Raw genomic sequence first — 16,342 nt, 5'->3', positions numbered from 1 at the left:
ATTTAGATGAATCACATTCTGTACTTTTGTTTTAGGAAAAACAGAATAATTTTTATAAATTTTTAAAAATGTAGAATTGCATACTTTTTATATGCAATAATAAAATAATAATAAAAATTTCATACTAATTTTTAGGAATTAAATTTTTCATGTTATTTGATAGAATTTTTATTTCCAGTATCAGGTTGATGAAAATTCTGGTTAGTGATATTTATGTTGAAAAATTGTATTTTGTCCTAATATTTTAGTAGATATACATTTGTAGATGCATGTTTTTTACACCAAAGTGGAAATCATTTTAGGATCAAATGCTGCTGCTTTGGTGACAAGCAAGTTGTCTGTTTTCTCTGATTGTTTCCCTTCATTTTAAGAAATTACAGCCAAATATTTACTATTTTCTGTGTACTATGACCTGATGTAAAATCTATGGTGACCCAAGGATTTAATTTCTTAACTATGTATGTTTGATTTTTAATACTCTGTGTAATCAGACATGATTTAGCCTCATTTATAGCTTAAAAATGATTTTCCCATTTGTTTTTTTTTTTTCATTTTGTGAAGGCTTTGTGCTAAATGTAAAAGGTAGCAGAGCCAAAAGTTTATGTCTACTGACAGATGTATATGTGATATTTGTGATTCAGATTTGGTCATTTTGGTATATGGGCCAGTGTTCCAGTTAAAACAGTCCTGTGCTTCTCAGAGTCATTTGAATAAATTAAAACCAAGTGTTAAGTATGCATGCTTGTGTGTGAGTATGTGCAGTACAGGAAGGGAAGACTAATTGGCTCTTCCTTCACACACTGAACTCTTTTTTTTACCAATCTTCCTGATTGCCCCAATTTTCCTCTGCGTACTTTCGCTTGAGAGTGAAAGGTTTGTGGGTGGGTAGTGAAGAACCAGCTAGGGGGAGAAAAAAGAGGAAAAAGCAGAATTAAATGTATAAAAATAATATATATAACTATATTTAATATACATGACATAAACTATAAACGTTAGGTCGGGAGAAAGGGGAAGAGCACTGCAACTGGAGCTGCGGAAGCTGTGTCGCCCCTCCCAGCATGACTTCCGGAACCGCCCGTTCCGGACACCTGACTTCCGGAGAACCGCCCCTTCTGGATGTCACCTGACCCCTTGCTTAAGAACTGCCCACGCCATCACCCAAGCGCTGACTCACCTCTCTCCATCTTGAGTTCGGTGAGCTCTGCACGGGAGTGCAGAAATAAACCCATCCACTTTAAATTTCCCCGTCCACCTTCCTTCCTTCTCACCCTTTAGCCTCCTAAACCTTTCAATAAAGATTATGTAAATAAAGTATATAACAATAATATAATATCATTATATTTTATGTATAACAATGAGAAACGAACAGTGTAAAGACAACTGTAGGTGGTGAGAGTGCTACATTCTAGGGGTCAAAGAGCAAAATTCTATGCACTTTACAGAAATTATTCCATTTGATCTCGTATTTTTCACTCCTATATCATAGGTGAAAAACTGAGGCTCAGTGAAGTTAAGTAAATTGCCTAAGTTCACACAATTAGCAAAAGACTAAGACTCAAAATCCAGGCCTTTTGATATCAAAACCTATGCTTTTAATCACTGCATTTAAAGAATGTTCAGTTGAATCAAATGTACTGTCAAATAAAAACATATTGGGATTTAGCTAAGGAGAAACTTCATTCGAAACAGACTATTGCAATAGGGAGAATATTCTAATCTCAGAAATTTGAAACATCTCAAAATTAAACAGAAAAGTTTTCTTTTTTAGGTGGGGTAAGCCGATTTAGCTGAAGCTTTTAAGGGGAGGTTGGGCAAGAAAGGGACGTGTTAGGAGGAATTTGACAAGAAATGTGCCCCCCTGTGATTTATTCTATTCTTGGGATAAGCTGATAAGGGGCTATGTTCCGCATTTTAGTGCTTGCTCAGGCTTGGGGACAAGCCGTGGCTCAGGTGCCTGCCTGTGGGAGTTGCAAGAAAATTTAGTTCAGCTTTCACAAGAGATGGCTTAGGAAAGGGCTGCAGAACAACTCAAACCATGATAATTTAAACCAGTTTTGCATGCAGGGGAGAAGAGGTCACCTGTGCCGTAAGCCTAGAATTGGCGCCAAAAAGGTAGAAACAAGCTTAAATAAGTAACAGCCAAGGTCATTGAAAAATAAAGCATAATCAAAAGCAGAAACCTTCCACCGGAAATTTGAATTACTTAAACTATCCGATAGGCTGTAACCTCTGGAGTATCCAATCAGCGGAAACGGGAGAGTCTGCGAGCTAGGCACAGGTATAACCGGTTTGGCATTCTATTGTTTAGTGCGCCAGCCGTCATTTTTGGGGTAGGCACTCGTTCCTGCAGATCATGAATAAATTCTTTTCTTCTCCACAATCAGGTGAGCATTTACTCACTTTCAAGCATGGCGTTTTATTTTTTCTCACAGGAGAGAAGCCTTAGTAAAGTTTGGTCATGACAGCACAGAGTCTAAGAAATGGTCAATCGTAAACACTTAGTGAGTACAGAAATGTAGACTTCGCTTTACGTTATTTGGTTCTAGTGGCCACCTTTTAGGGAATACTGGAATTTGTGTGTAAGAATCACTCTAGGAAATACATGTTTTAGTCTTGATCATTGAAAGGAGAAGTTTGTGAAATTTTGCTGAAAGAGTAGAAGGATGTATTATGATTTGAGAATCTTGCAGAGAAACTAGTGTAAACGGTGACTCTCATACTTTCAAACTGTGAAGCTATGCCACTGTGGAAGAGGCAAATAGCACCTTTTTCTTTAGTCTTAGATAATGTGTCTCTGTTGTGTTTTCCTTCTGTTTGAGGAAATGCACCCTGTTGCCAAAGCCTTAGAATAAAGGGTGAGAGAGAAATAGAACTGTTTTGTTAGAGCTTAGTAAGATGTAGCCACCATGATTTTTCAATTATTCATGCTCTATGGACTACTTCTCCGCTTGACTCCTGTTCTGGATTGAGAGATGCCACTTTTACTTTTGATTCATCAGCGCAGAAAGAGGAGTGACATTTCAGCTTTACTAGTTGTTAGCAGGTGTTAGTAGGAGATAAGGGTCACATTCCATGGTCAAAGTGAGATTTAGGAATAACTCATATATTAAAACATTCCATTTTTTAATTTTCCCTCAGCATAAGGAACTATTTATTTCACAAGTTTGAAAATAAGTACTAAATATTTATCAGTCTATTTTTATTAGCACACTCATAAATTCATATACTCAATGACAAAACTCTTTGTCCTTCAGACTTTAGAGAACAAAGCTCATTCAAGTTCCAAGGATAGTATGTTTCTTCCGTAATAAAGTGTACAGTGTTGCTATGATGTGGCAGTGACAGGTTGTAGCTGAGAGCAATGATCCAAACAAACCTGCAGGTGATATGACTTAGTTATGGCTTCTCCTAACATAGGCTTTTGCAGTAAATATGACCTATAAAAAGGGATATTTAAAATGTTGTTTGCATGATAAACCCTATCCCGTGGGCAAACTTTCTATTAAAAGTAACCCCCCAAAGCAATTTACAGTTATATTGTTAAAGGGTATAGTCTCTAAATACATTGGTTTTCTAAACAGCACTTCCATTTTTTTTGGGTTTTCTTTCAGTGGCACATCGTGTAAATATGATAACGATGATGACAATGATATAGATAAAGATTAACAGCATTAATACAAGGTTCATCAGCAGGGTAGTATTACTAATAATTTGTTGTAAGTTTTCAAACGGAGGTTTTGGGAGTTGTAGGATCTAAAAACCCTTATCACAATGAAAAGGTTTAATTTTTAAATTTTTGATATTTTCTACATTCCTCTTTATATTTGGACGTTTTATTTGCATTGTCCCTCCCATTGTGTAATAGCTGTCATTTATTGTGATTTGGTATTTGTCTGCAGTGTTTGTGCGTGAGAATCTAATGAACAAACAGTTGACAAAGTCATCATGATAAAGAGGTTGATAATTAATTGATTGCCCTTATGTAGGTATTGTGTGCATTCTACCAGTTGACATTTTGAACTTCTCCCTTAATGCAGGTTGCCTTCTCCTATCTGGGAAACAGATCAAAGACACACATTCCCAATTAAACCTGGTGAGGTTCCATACCTCCTAATTTTGTAGGAAATTGCTTTCAATACCCAAGTATGCCCAATAAAGCAAATAGGAAAAGATTAGAATCAGTGGCAAAAGTTTTCAGTTTGTTGAATTTTATTTACTACTGATTGATTTATAGTAATATCTTAGAGTCACCTACTTTTTTCCCCCTTTTCCTTTATTAAGAATGTGGTAGTTTTGGCAGTAAATGCAAGACAAGGAATTAAGAGTGATAAGCAAATAAACCAACGACTGCTGTCAATCAAAGGACTCAGAAGAATTTGTAAAAATATTGTAGAAGGGAATTCAAGTTGGTAGTAATTATGCTTTTGTAGGAGGAGGTTGATAACATAAACAAGACACATAAATTTCACCAAATTGTGTAATCAGAGATTGTTGCAAGAAGTGGGTTGGAGACTGAATTTCCATCTACCGCACAATGTGTTTTTTCTCTTACTGTTTTCTATTTTCATCAATATTTTTTCCATGCAGATTTCTTTTTATTATTTATAGTTCTTAATATTAGGACCTGGAATACCAGATTATTATCCACACTGGACATCTTTGGCAAATTAATATTCATTGAATTCTGACTCTAAAGATGGGTTAAATTCTTTCTTTCTTTTGATATGAAATTTGCCCTAGAAACCTCTTTGCAATAAACCTGTGAGAAGGGTCCTTTAGAAGACTCATAGTTATATAGGTAACACCTATATAACTGTTCTGTACAATTTTCTGAATCCAGATCCTTTGGTTCAAATCATTTCCATTCAACCAAGATTAGTTGAGCATCAATTCCTACTCTTTCTGCTCCTTACAGTTAAAAGAAAGTTCATAAAATTCTTTATTGTTTATAAGGAATAAAGTCTATAGAACTCTTTACAGCTTATAAGGAATTTTCAGCCATATTTTCTCACATGATATTGATTGTATGTGTACATAGATGAAGGACACGATTCCTATTCTCAAGATGCTTGCAGTCAACTTGAAAAGGTGAACATAAATGTAAATGACTTCATTATGGAACTTCAAAGTAACCCTCAGTAGAGACTTGAAAAGGATACAATGCAGTATTCTTCAAATTTGATGCTAGCTTAAATAGAAATACGTAGCCTCATTTTTCAACATTGGGAAAATTTTATCTAAAGTGCTTTTCTACTTTAGAATTTCCACATCAGATACCTTGTATTAATAATAGAAATAATAATACCTAACACTTGTAAAACATGTCACACTTTTTAAGGAGTTTTAAATCTTTCATTTCATTCTACTCTCATTAATTTGATAATCTGCTGAAGTTTTTGTCTATCCATGGATTTGATTATAATTACTACACAGCAAAAAGAAAAATGGGATAACACTATATTAGATCTTGAAGGGACTATAAAGATAATCTTATCTAATGCCTTTATTTTAAAAATGAAACTGTGGCCAAGGTTAAATGACTTGTCTTAGGTCCTACTATTACTTAGAGCCAAAGCTGAGACTTTGAACCAAATCTGCTGATGCTGAATCAATCACCATTTTTATTTTTTACTATATCAGACTGCCCGAGTCCAATATAGGCTATTCAATCTTTGTGCTGTGGAAAATCCCATGGGTTTAGGCATGAATTATCCAGCTGACTTACTATACCACCCCAAATGTTCTCCCTCATTCCTCCCTTTCTCTCTTTCTCTCCTTCCTTCCTTCTTTCATTTCTCTTTCTCCCTCCCTCTCTTTCATTCTTTCTCTTGTTTTTCCAGATGTTCTGTAATTCATCTACACTGGAAGACTATTGATGACTACTGAGATTATTTGATCCTGAGACCATAGTGTCAGAATACCTGTCCTGGGCATTTGAATGTTAAAATTAGCCAATTTTAACAGTAGAGAAAATAGATTTAGGAAATAGAGATTGGATTTGTAACTCTTCACTGAGGTCCTCAAGAACTTTTGTTGTTAGAAGGGCTTATTAATTCAGTCCTCAAGGAGCATATGCACTGAATTATTTCTGACTGTGGTTAATCTAATGTGTTTTTCTGTCTGTCAGGGACACCAAAAGAAGTTTCTCATAGAGTCTCATTGTTACCTTCAAAAAGTAAGTGTGGGTTAAGACCTCTAACAGTGGTGGGATGGGGACATTCTGGGCTCAGATCTCACATGCAGGAAAGGTCCCAATTTAGACTTTTCAAGATCAGTTTATATGTAGAGTCACAGAGATATGCCAACAGGATTGAAGTATGTTCCTCATAAAACCTTAACCTTGTGTCTTATTACCAGACCACAACACCTGTACTGTATATATATATTTGAATCCTATAATCATCTCATGATTAACCCACTCATATTATATTACATTGCATGTTTTTGTGCTAAAAGTGTTAATTTGTTCAATTTAAACATTGTATATATATATATATATTTGTGTTTATATACATTACAATTTTTCTCTTAGAAATTTTTTCCTGTTTTTCAAAGTCCTTAGAGCCCCCAAAAGTAGAAGACCTCATTCATTTTGTGTTTAACTCCTCTTATAATCTGTTACTGAGTTATCCATTAATTAATCTGAACTATTTCTTATATTTAGATTCTGAGTTCTCATATTTTCTCCTTAAACAAATGTTCTGTAATACAGGTTATTCTGCTGCTAGTTATATTGTAAAGTATCTTATTGAATTTTAAAAACACCCTCAGTTTGCCTTTGAGATTTGATCCTCAGTCTTCAAAATATGATGACTGAGTCCATGTTCACCTATTTATAATCTTCGAGATTTTATATATTGAGTGGAATGTCCTCTGTGATTCTTAGTTACAGAATGTAGTACATTGATATCCCTGATACTTTGATTGTCCATTCTGAAAATTTTATGATACCATTAGGTTTACTCTGAGTTTTTTACCAACCCAGAACCACAAACACTGTCTCAGAAGCAAATAAACTATGGTTGTGGAGATTATTTTTTTATTAACTGTCCTTTATTATTATGCAAAAGTGAATCAATCTGGTTTTGGAAAGAGCTCTATTCAAAACAATTTCTAGTAGTTTAAATACAACAAAAGTTTTCCCAGCAGCCTAGTGTTTGATTTGGAAGAGTAGCATAATTGCAAAAGTAAGACAAAGATCTTGTAAAAAATAAATAAATAAATAAACTCTGCAGAAATATACAAAGTAAAAAATCAAAGTTTTTCTCCATTCACCAACAACTTGGTACCTTTCAACATTTTTTTTTTCTGTGCCTTTATATAAACAGTTCATGGCAAGTCTTAACATTAAGGTATACTTAACATTTGTTTCCTCAACATGATTTATTTGAAAATGGTCAAATAAATTTTATTTGAGATTATTTATTATCCCTTATTACTCTGATGATTTGTATTCTTCTAAGCATAGAAATGGCCCCAAATTCTGGAACAAAAATCTAGGGTTCGTGGTGCTAACTAGCCTCACTCATGATGTGACTTTGGGTAAATCATTTATTTCCCTTTTGTTCAATTCTGAGATTCCATTCTGTTTTGTAATTGTGTTATACTCTTACCAACAAGGAACATTTCTATGCATTTTTGTCTTTTAGAAATAAAATGCAATACTTTACAAATAACCAATAATTCAGAATTAAGAAAACTTTTACTTAAAGGAATTACATGGCAAAAATTAAATAGTTTCTAATGGGAAGAAGAGTTTAGTTTTGGCTATATTTTGGTCTAAAGTCGATGGCATCATTTTATGATCCAGTGAAGTTACTCTGCAGGTTGGAAGCTATTATGTATACCAGAAAAGCCGTATCCTTTACTCCTCATTCGGTATTGCTGGGTGGGATCTTTTTGATTGCTTCCATGGAGATGTGACCCACCTAACTTTGGGTGGTAACTTTTGATTAGATGGTTTCCATGGAGGTGTGTCTCCACCCATTCAAGATGGGGTTACTTTTGCAGCGAAGAGGGAACCATTTTGGAAAAAGCTCAGAACCAATAGAGCCCACATAGCTAGAAACCTTTGCAGATGAAGGAAAATACCCTGGGGGAAACCTGTTGAAGAAGTTGGGAAGGCTAGCAGACGTGTGCATTCCTAGCTGAGAGAGATTTCCGGAACCCAGAGATCTCAGCAGATGCCAGCTACATGATTTCCCAGCTGACAGAGCTGTTCTGGACAGCATCTGCTTTTCTTGAGTGAAGGAACCTCTTTTTGGTGCCTTAATTTGGACATTTTCATGGCTTTAGAACTGAAAACTTGCAACTTAATTCCTTTTTTAAAAGCCATTCCATTTCTGGTATATTGCATTCCAGCAGCTTTGACAAACAAAACAATTACATACAGTCATCATTTTAAATTTATTATTACTATTATTATTATTATTTGGCATGGGTAGGCACCGGAAATCGAACCAGGGTCTCCGGCAAGGCGAGCGAGAACTCTGCCTGCTGAGCCACCATCACACTGCCCCAGTCGTCACTTTTAATACGCTTTAGATTTCAAGAAGAAAAATAAATAGAAAAATATTGCAAGAGATAAAACATAACCAGAGAAGTTTAATGATGAAAGAATTTGCTTTGCCTCCATTCTTCTTTTCACTGTATCTCTCACTGTAAAGCCATCCCATGAGCTCTGGAGGCCTCCTATAGATTATGAATTCAACTTCTATTTGGATTTCATCTGTATTATGCATATAAAGTATCAGTCTATTTTATATTTCTAGTGCTAGAAAATGAAATAAAGAAGCATGAAATGTCTACACATCTGAGATTGAATGGATGTGTCCAAAGGATTTGGAGTAATGAAAAAGATATTTTAATCTAGCAAGTAGATATCTCTGTATTTATGAAATGTGAAGATGGAAACTATACTGTTTATTCTCAGATTTCTTCAGAGACAGTGTTACAATCTTCTTTAGAGCCAAGTATCAAACTCAATGTCTTGGAAGGTAATAATAGAACATTACCAATGTATCTTGGAGTATATTAAAACTGGGTCTAGCTTTTTTTTTCTTTTTCCTTTTCTTTTTTTTTTTTGCATGGGCAGGCTCACGGGAATTGAACCTGGGTCTCTGGCATGGCAGGTGAGAACTCTGCCACTGAGCCATCGTTGCCTGCCTAACTGGGTCTAGCTTTAATGGAGACAAGAAAGATCTTATGAGACGTCAGAAGGATTCCTTTTTTGGGAGTAGAGAATAGCCTTGGAGAGTCAGGTTTATTCTCCCTTCTAACATGTCCAGTTATATGACTATGATCATCAACACACTGTCATTGGGTTTCCTTAGCTGGGTTAAGGCAATAAATTTAGGTGTTTAGATACTGCTGGAGGCCTTCTCCTTTCCAATGGTGTTCAAAGGTCTCCCTTTAAATCTTAGTAGTTTTTTCAAAACATGTGTGCATCATAAACTAGTCATAAAATAAAAGATATTTTAGTTGTTTTTTTCTCATTCTTTCAAGATATCTAGAAGTACATAATCCCCTCTCTTCCAATCTGCTCTTTTCCTCTTATAACTCTGGTTGGATTATAAAATAAGTTATTCTTCGGATGCTGGTAATTTTCTTTTCTGAAAAAGCTGTGTGAATTATTATGGGTTCTGAAAGGCAAGGTTTAAAAGGATCAAGGCTGAGAACAGCCTCTAATTTTGATAAATATTAAAAATATATCTCCTGTTGCTGGTCCTATGCATCTCTTAATGTTCATGACTTCAAACGCATAACTTTGTGATTGCTGCTGTAATCAGAGCAAATTATCCTTGGTCAGAGCTGATTTGATTTGGCTTTACCTAGTCATGTACTTTCATTTTTTTTAATGAGAGCAGTGTGGACATAATAGATCTGTCATTTTCATCTTAAAGCCCATCAAAGGAACAGACTGATAAAATCAAATGGTTACTGTGGTACAGAGTAAAGTAAAAAAAAAAAAAAAAAAAAAAAAAGAAATTACTGAAATTTGATCTACTGTTGTTTTGATTTCCAAGGCTGCTCCAGCAAATACCATGAAATGGTCCAGCTTAAACAATTGGAATTTATTTTAGTTTTGAGACTGGGAAGATATCTAAATCAAAGCATTATTAAAGCAATGCTTTCTTCCTGAAGACTGGCTGCCAGTAATCCATGGCTCCTCTGCCACATGGCAAGACATATGGCAGCATCTGCTGATTTCTCCCTTCTCTTATGGGTTTCTTTGCTTTCAGCTTCTTGCTCCATGTTGTGCCCAAGTGCAGTCTCTTTTTCTCTCTCTCTTTCTTTTTTGATATTCATTCTTTTTGCAAAGGACTCAAGTAATAGGATTAAGATCCATCCTGAATGAGGTGGGTCATACCTTAATTGAAGTGGCTTCATTGAGAGTCCTACCTACCGTGGGTTCACATGCACAGAAGTAGATAAACTTTACAAACATACTTGTCTGGGGTACATGCAGTTTCAAACCACCACAACTGTTGAGATTAATAAATACTCAAAATTCATTTTTCTATTTTCTAGCTCTCATTATCCATGCTTTCTCTTGGTGGCACTTTCTTTAATAGTTTGTAGAGCTCTTAGATGTCTGAACTATGCTATATGTATAACATGTGTGATAGTAGATGAAAGCATGTCAGCCTTGATGTTACTTACAAGATGTATTAAGTGCACTGGTCTCAAAAAGCCTTTTCAGGTAGAGCACCAAATAGAAGGTACCCATTATCCATGTGAGAGATGATAGTGCTGTATGTTGAAATAATTTATCTGTCATTAATAAGCAGCACCACATCTATTTGTTTAGAGTTATGTTTTACTTTGGGCAAGTAATCCTACTGAATTACAAGGAAAAAATGAGCATAGAGGAAATACATAGTTATCTAAAGATGTGAGAATTGACTGATTCTCAATATTCACTTTCTGCTATGGGTAAAAAATTAATATTTAGGTTGGAAAATGAGCCTAAATATAGCAATTTTGGGGGAAGTACAGAGCTACATTTATTTTGTGCTTGGCGGCTACATTACTCACTGCGGTGAGCATATTTTTTTTGTACGAAAATGAATGTTTCTTTTGTGGGAGGGTGCCATTTTATGTGGTGCAGAAATTACTCCCCTACAAACTGTATTTTATCTCGGGAAGTGATTGGTGTCAAAAGTATTGCCAGTATCAAGATATATGGGCAGAGTGGAGGTTGCTCAGTAATATATAGTGCCCTAATGGTTTATGTTGATGGTGTACTGGCACAATTTACATCAGCCATTCTTTTTTACCTTGAACTGTAAGATGCAATAGCTTCTGGATTTATATTTGCAAGACTTTTAACCATTTAAGGAGTTATTTTTAACAAATGTGCACATATTTATGATACTGCAGTTCTATCTGAATTGAAAATAAGTGTAAACCTCATTGCTCCTGAGAATGTGAACCGATGAGGAGCTCTTCGGCCAGCAGCTCTGTTGATGTAAGTCAGAACAACAAACAACAGCAGCAACAGCAACAACTGTCATTATTTCCCAATTTCCACTTTAAGGGTTGTCCTTTGGTAGATTGGGGTAGTGACTGAGCTCCCAGGCTCTTGAACCAGACCATTTAGGTTTGAATCCCCGATTCCCTACTAAGCATGTGACCTTGGCCAAACTGCTTAACCTCTCTGTGCCTCAGTTTCCTATTTTTAAAATGGGGAATTGAATAGAAGGGTAGTATTGAGGATTAAATGAAACAATATGCAGAAAACACATACAATAGTAAGCTATTATTTTAATGGTGAAGTTTTACAGTATCTCTAGTCCTGATAGCAACCTTTAAAAGTCATTCCTTTCCCCCAAATTATAAACAGAACTGAGTTTCAGAGAAGTTAAATGACTTGCCCATGAGCGCAGATTTGGGACTGAAAGTTAGGCTTATTGGCTCCTATGCTCTAATTAATTTCATTAAGTTTTTATTGCTTCAGGCTTAGAGCTACTGTAATTCTTCCTTTGTTAGAGAAACTTTAAAAAGGGAATATTATAAGAATATCTAAGTCTTAATTCCTCATGGAATATATCTTTGCACCTTAATGGAACCAAGTATCACATACTATACAGAAAGAAACCATTATTTAGCCTACAGATATATTCTTAGGGGAAAGCAGGACTAATATCACTATTGTAAGTATAAAACTTATACAGTATTGCTAAATTGAAGTTTATAATTTAGGGAAATTTGAAGGAATCCTATGACCTTGGATCTTGCATACAAACAATCATACGCTCTCTAGAGTTAGTTTAAGTTATATACACATTGATTTTCCAGCCTGAGTGTTAACCCTGCTATAAATAGCTACTTTGATTAAACAATTTATGGAGAGTATGGAAAAAGTATATCTCAAGCTATTCCTCATACTCTCAAGACCATTAGCAAAAGCCATTGAGGCTGTCCAAAGCAGTCCTTTCATAGTTGTACCCCTCATTGAGTGCCACCTAGTTGAGTGCTTTGTGTGTTGTAGGGGACTAGCAGTCTGCTGAAAGTCTTCGTCAAGATTGTCATTTAAATATTTTTAGAACCACTGCAAATTGAGCTTTCAATGGAACAATAAATTTGGTATCCTCCTACTATCTAGCCTCCATATAGCTGCATTTTGACTGAATGTAATTTCAATGCTAATAGTAGTCTGTTATATCAGAAAGAGGCAAGCCTTAGTAAAAGAGATTTTCCTAATACCTAAAATACCCCTTGTGTGATGGTAGGGGCTAAAATGTGATAGGTGTAAGATAACTCATGATGTTATACTTCGGTACAAAGCAGAATGCTTATGTATATATTTGAGCAAGCCAGGTCAATTTTTTACCTTTTCATGTGTATTACCTATTTTGGCAATGACCTCCACCATTCACCCAAACACCAGAGCCAGCAACCTGAGAATGATCCTTTATGCATACTTCCACACATCCTTTTAGTGGTCGGATTTGATTCTGTCCCTCAAAATCTTAAAATGTTCTCCCATTCATCCCTTTTCCTTCATTCCCATTGCTATTTTGGTTTTTACAAACTTGGAACTACAATGGATTTACATAATATTTCTCCTTTTTTATGAATCAGCATTTCCCCATATTAATAAATTTCCTTCAAAACATGATTTAATCTCTGTATACTACTTTATTATATGGAAATATTTCATTAAAATACACTTATTTATTTTTATTTTAAGATTTTCCTTTTTTTGGCTATTATAAATAATGTTCTATGCAAATTCTTGTTTGGAAACATGTCTGTTCATTTTCTTAGGCTAGATTTCCAGAAATGCAATTTCTGGGCCACAAGATCTCAATATATTTTAAGGGCTCTAGAATCATAATGGTATTTATCTTTTCCAAAAGGTTATTCTTCCATCCACATTATGATTTTATCTGTCTCACTACAGCCTTGATTATCTAAAGCAACTTCATCAGTTCGGTAGATAAGAATGTTATGATGAAATTTTAATCAGTGTTTTTGAATGTTAGGGAGGTTGATTTTTTTTTTCCTGTGTGTGTAAGTGACTTGCATTTCTAATTTTCAATGCTGGTGATATTTTGAGTAACGAGACATTTTACATCTTAATGTACTAAAATCTACTTTCCCATTATGATTTTCTACTGGCTTTCCACTGATGAAATACATTCATTAGTTAAATATTTATCTCTATTTTCTTCTTGTTTATGGCTTTAAAAAATTTTGGCTTTGATTCATCTGAAATTTGGTGTACTTTGCAAAGTTAAGTATCCAATTTTTTTCCAACTTTACAATAATTTCCCCTCTGATTATTTAATATTTTCTGTACTATATATGCTACAAGTCTGTCTCATAACCCTTTGTTCAGTTCCATTGATCTGTGGTTTGTATGTGTGTATTCAGTTTATTTTAAATGCTGCAGTTTTAAATTACATTTCAATATTTGATGGAGCAAGTGCCCCTTCCTTATTTTTATTTTGCAAAACAATGTGTGTGTGTTTATGTTTGTGGTCTATTCATCCAGAGAAATTTTAGAGTAATTTTATCATGTTTCTTCCAAAATATCCCATTGAAAAGCATCAACTCCTTTAAAATATTCTCTGCCTTTTCATTTTGTTGTATTTTTTTTCAATTTTATTAGAGAAGTTTGCATAAATCATGCAATAAATACAGAATTCCCTGAGCTACCATCCCTCCACCAATACCATGCAATGGTATGGAAATGTGTTATGATTGATAATAGCCCTTTTTTTGTAATTACACTAATTTTTTTTTAATCGTAGTTTTACATCTTTCAGTAAAGCCGTCATGTAAGTCTTGTATTTTTTGTCATGGTTGTACTTGGATATTTTATATTTTTGAAGGGGATAATCTAAATGGGATATATTTCCTAGCTAATTATTATTGGAATATATCTTTTAAATAGTTTTTCATTGGTTGTTTTTAATAGTGCCCACTGTTAATTTCAGCACCAGAGGGAGCTGTGGTGCAGTGGAAAGAGCACTAGTGCAGGAGAAGGCCTGTGGGTCTGAGCCCTAGCTCTGTAATTATTCCGTGTAGCCTTGGCCAAATCAGCTATAAAATGGGAGAATTCTACTCACCTCTTACAGGGTGTTGGGAGAATCTAGTCAGAAGAGTTAATGTACGTGAGGGTACCTGGTTGATGTCCTGGATGGATTGAGATTGGGGACTCTCAGTATATTAGCATTGTATAATGTGGGCAGCTGATTGCTTTACCTAGGTGTGAGGCAGATCTTAATGGTAAATATGTCCTTATCTGAAGCTGAAATAAAAAAGGAAAATCGTTAGCACTTTCAGTGTTCAGTGTTAAAGTCAATATCAGCTTCTGATTTTTATGTATTATAAATATCACATGAAATGAGAGGTTAGATTATTAGAATAGCAACATGGCATTATAGAACAAATAGTGATCGGGAAGCCAGGGAATGTGGATTTTAGTCTCCTCTCTGCCACTTTGTTGGGTGACCCTGAGAAATTCAGTTTGCTAGTAGACAAAACAAAGGGTCAAGTGTGAGTTACGACACACAGACTAATTCAAGTTTGTTTCTGCAAACAAAAGTTAGGGACCAAGGAATACCCCATATAGTCTCTATGTGCTTATATATCCAGATATGTGATGCCTGTTTTGGGTGGGTTTCCTGCACTCCCTCAAGTTGCCATTGATAAGTTAAAGACCATGATTGTTCCGGTAAATTTTTTTTTTTTTATTAAATGAAAGCTATTGTGAAAATGCTACAGTTTTTCTTTTTGGTTCAAATATAGCTGAGAATATCCTCAAACTATTCATGATTTTTGGATTATGAAAATGTCGACAGACCCTTAAATAGAACCTTAGGAGGGGCAAAACTATATTTCAATGAATAACATCTATGAATCTAGGATCAGATAAGATATTATCACTCATTACCACTGTGAGAAAAGGATGATTAAACTAATAGTTACTGGGAGACATTTCTGGTGACAGGAGGCAATGATGAAAATAAACTGACTTCAATATACATTTAGAACCAGGGATAATGGGACATGGCAGGAAGCCAATAAATGAACATGGCCCTCCGCTCTGATCAATGAATTACTTTCCTTCTCACTCCCCCTCTGAGAGAAGCACACTAACCTTAATGAAAAATCAATAGCCCTCTGTAATTCAAAACTAGAATCAATCCTTTAACCTGAACTTTTTTTTTCCTTGTCAAGAGAATGTCTTCGCTCAAGACTGAGTTCAGTTGTAAAGTGTAGTTCTTCAAAAAGCCTACAGAAGAAACCTGACATCAGTTCTTAACAATTTATACCTGCTGTGGGCAAGGCTTTTCTTTTTTGGTATCTCAAGGAGTGTTGAGTAGTCTAGGTTTACTTACCTCCATAATTCTTCCCCCTAATACCTGTCCTAAAAATTATATGCAGCTATCATTTCTTTTGTTTTCTTAATGGTTATCATGGACGTTACTGCTATTAGTACTGCAGATACTTTAAAAGACAGATTTATAGCTGAGGATACTATCTTTAGACCCATATGGAATTGAATGGGAACCAGTTTTTCCCATTCAATTGGAGCAGTCCTCTCTGTACACCTCCTTTAGCATCTGTTAACTGTGAAATCTGTGCTCAAAACAAGCCAGAGCCCATGTGCCCTTGACCTAAAAGCAATTAGGGCACGCTGAAAGGAAATTGGGATGTAAGAGTTTAAAAATTGCATTCTCTTCTTTTCATTTAAAATCGATCATTACATAGGACGAAGGTTTTTAGGATCTATACTAGCTCATTTGCAGTGATATGTTGATAAATATTTAACAACTGGCTCTCTGGGTTGGGGAAGTGTCTTTCTTTGCAGGGTTTGCTAATTTCC

At 35.1% G+C, this 16,342-nt stretch overlaps 1 long non-coding RNA gene across 4 annotated transcripts in view; it reads left to right on the top strand.

Annotated features, from left to right (window-relative positions):
* Positions 1-999: 999 nt before the first annotated feature.
* The window catches only part of LOC143668331 (uncharacterized), a 186,463-nt gene continuing 171,120 nt past the window's right edge, over positions 1,000-16,342 (top strand). For all 4 annotated transcript variants that reach the window (XR_013168389.1, XR_013168388.1, XR_013168390.1 and 1 more), the window contains exons 1-2: positions 1,000-1,194; positions 6,128-6,175. This is a non-coding gene — a long non-coding RNA (uncharacterized LOC143668331). The remainder of the gene's footprint in view (positions 1,195-6,127; positions 6,176-16,342) is intronic.

This window comes from Tamandua tetradactyla, chromosome 24 (assembly GCF_023851605.1).
Source record: "Tamandua tetradactyla isolate mTamTet1 chromosome 24, mTamTet1.pri, whole genome shotgun sequence".
Classification (NCBI taxonomy): domain Eukaryota; kingdom Metazoa; phylum Chordata; class Mammalia; order Pilosa; family Myrmecophagidae; genus Tamandua; species Tamandua tetradactyla.
This window is presented reverse-complemented; position numbering and strand designations above follow the sequence as displayed.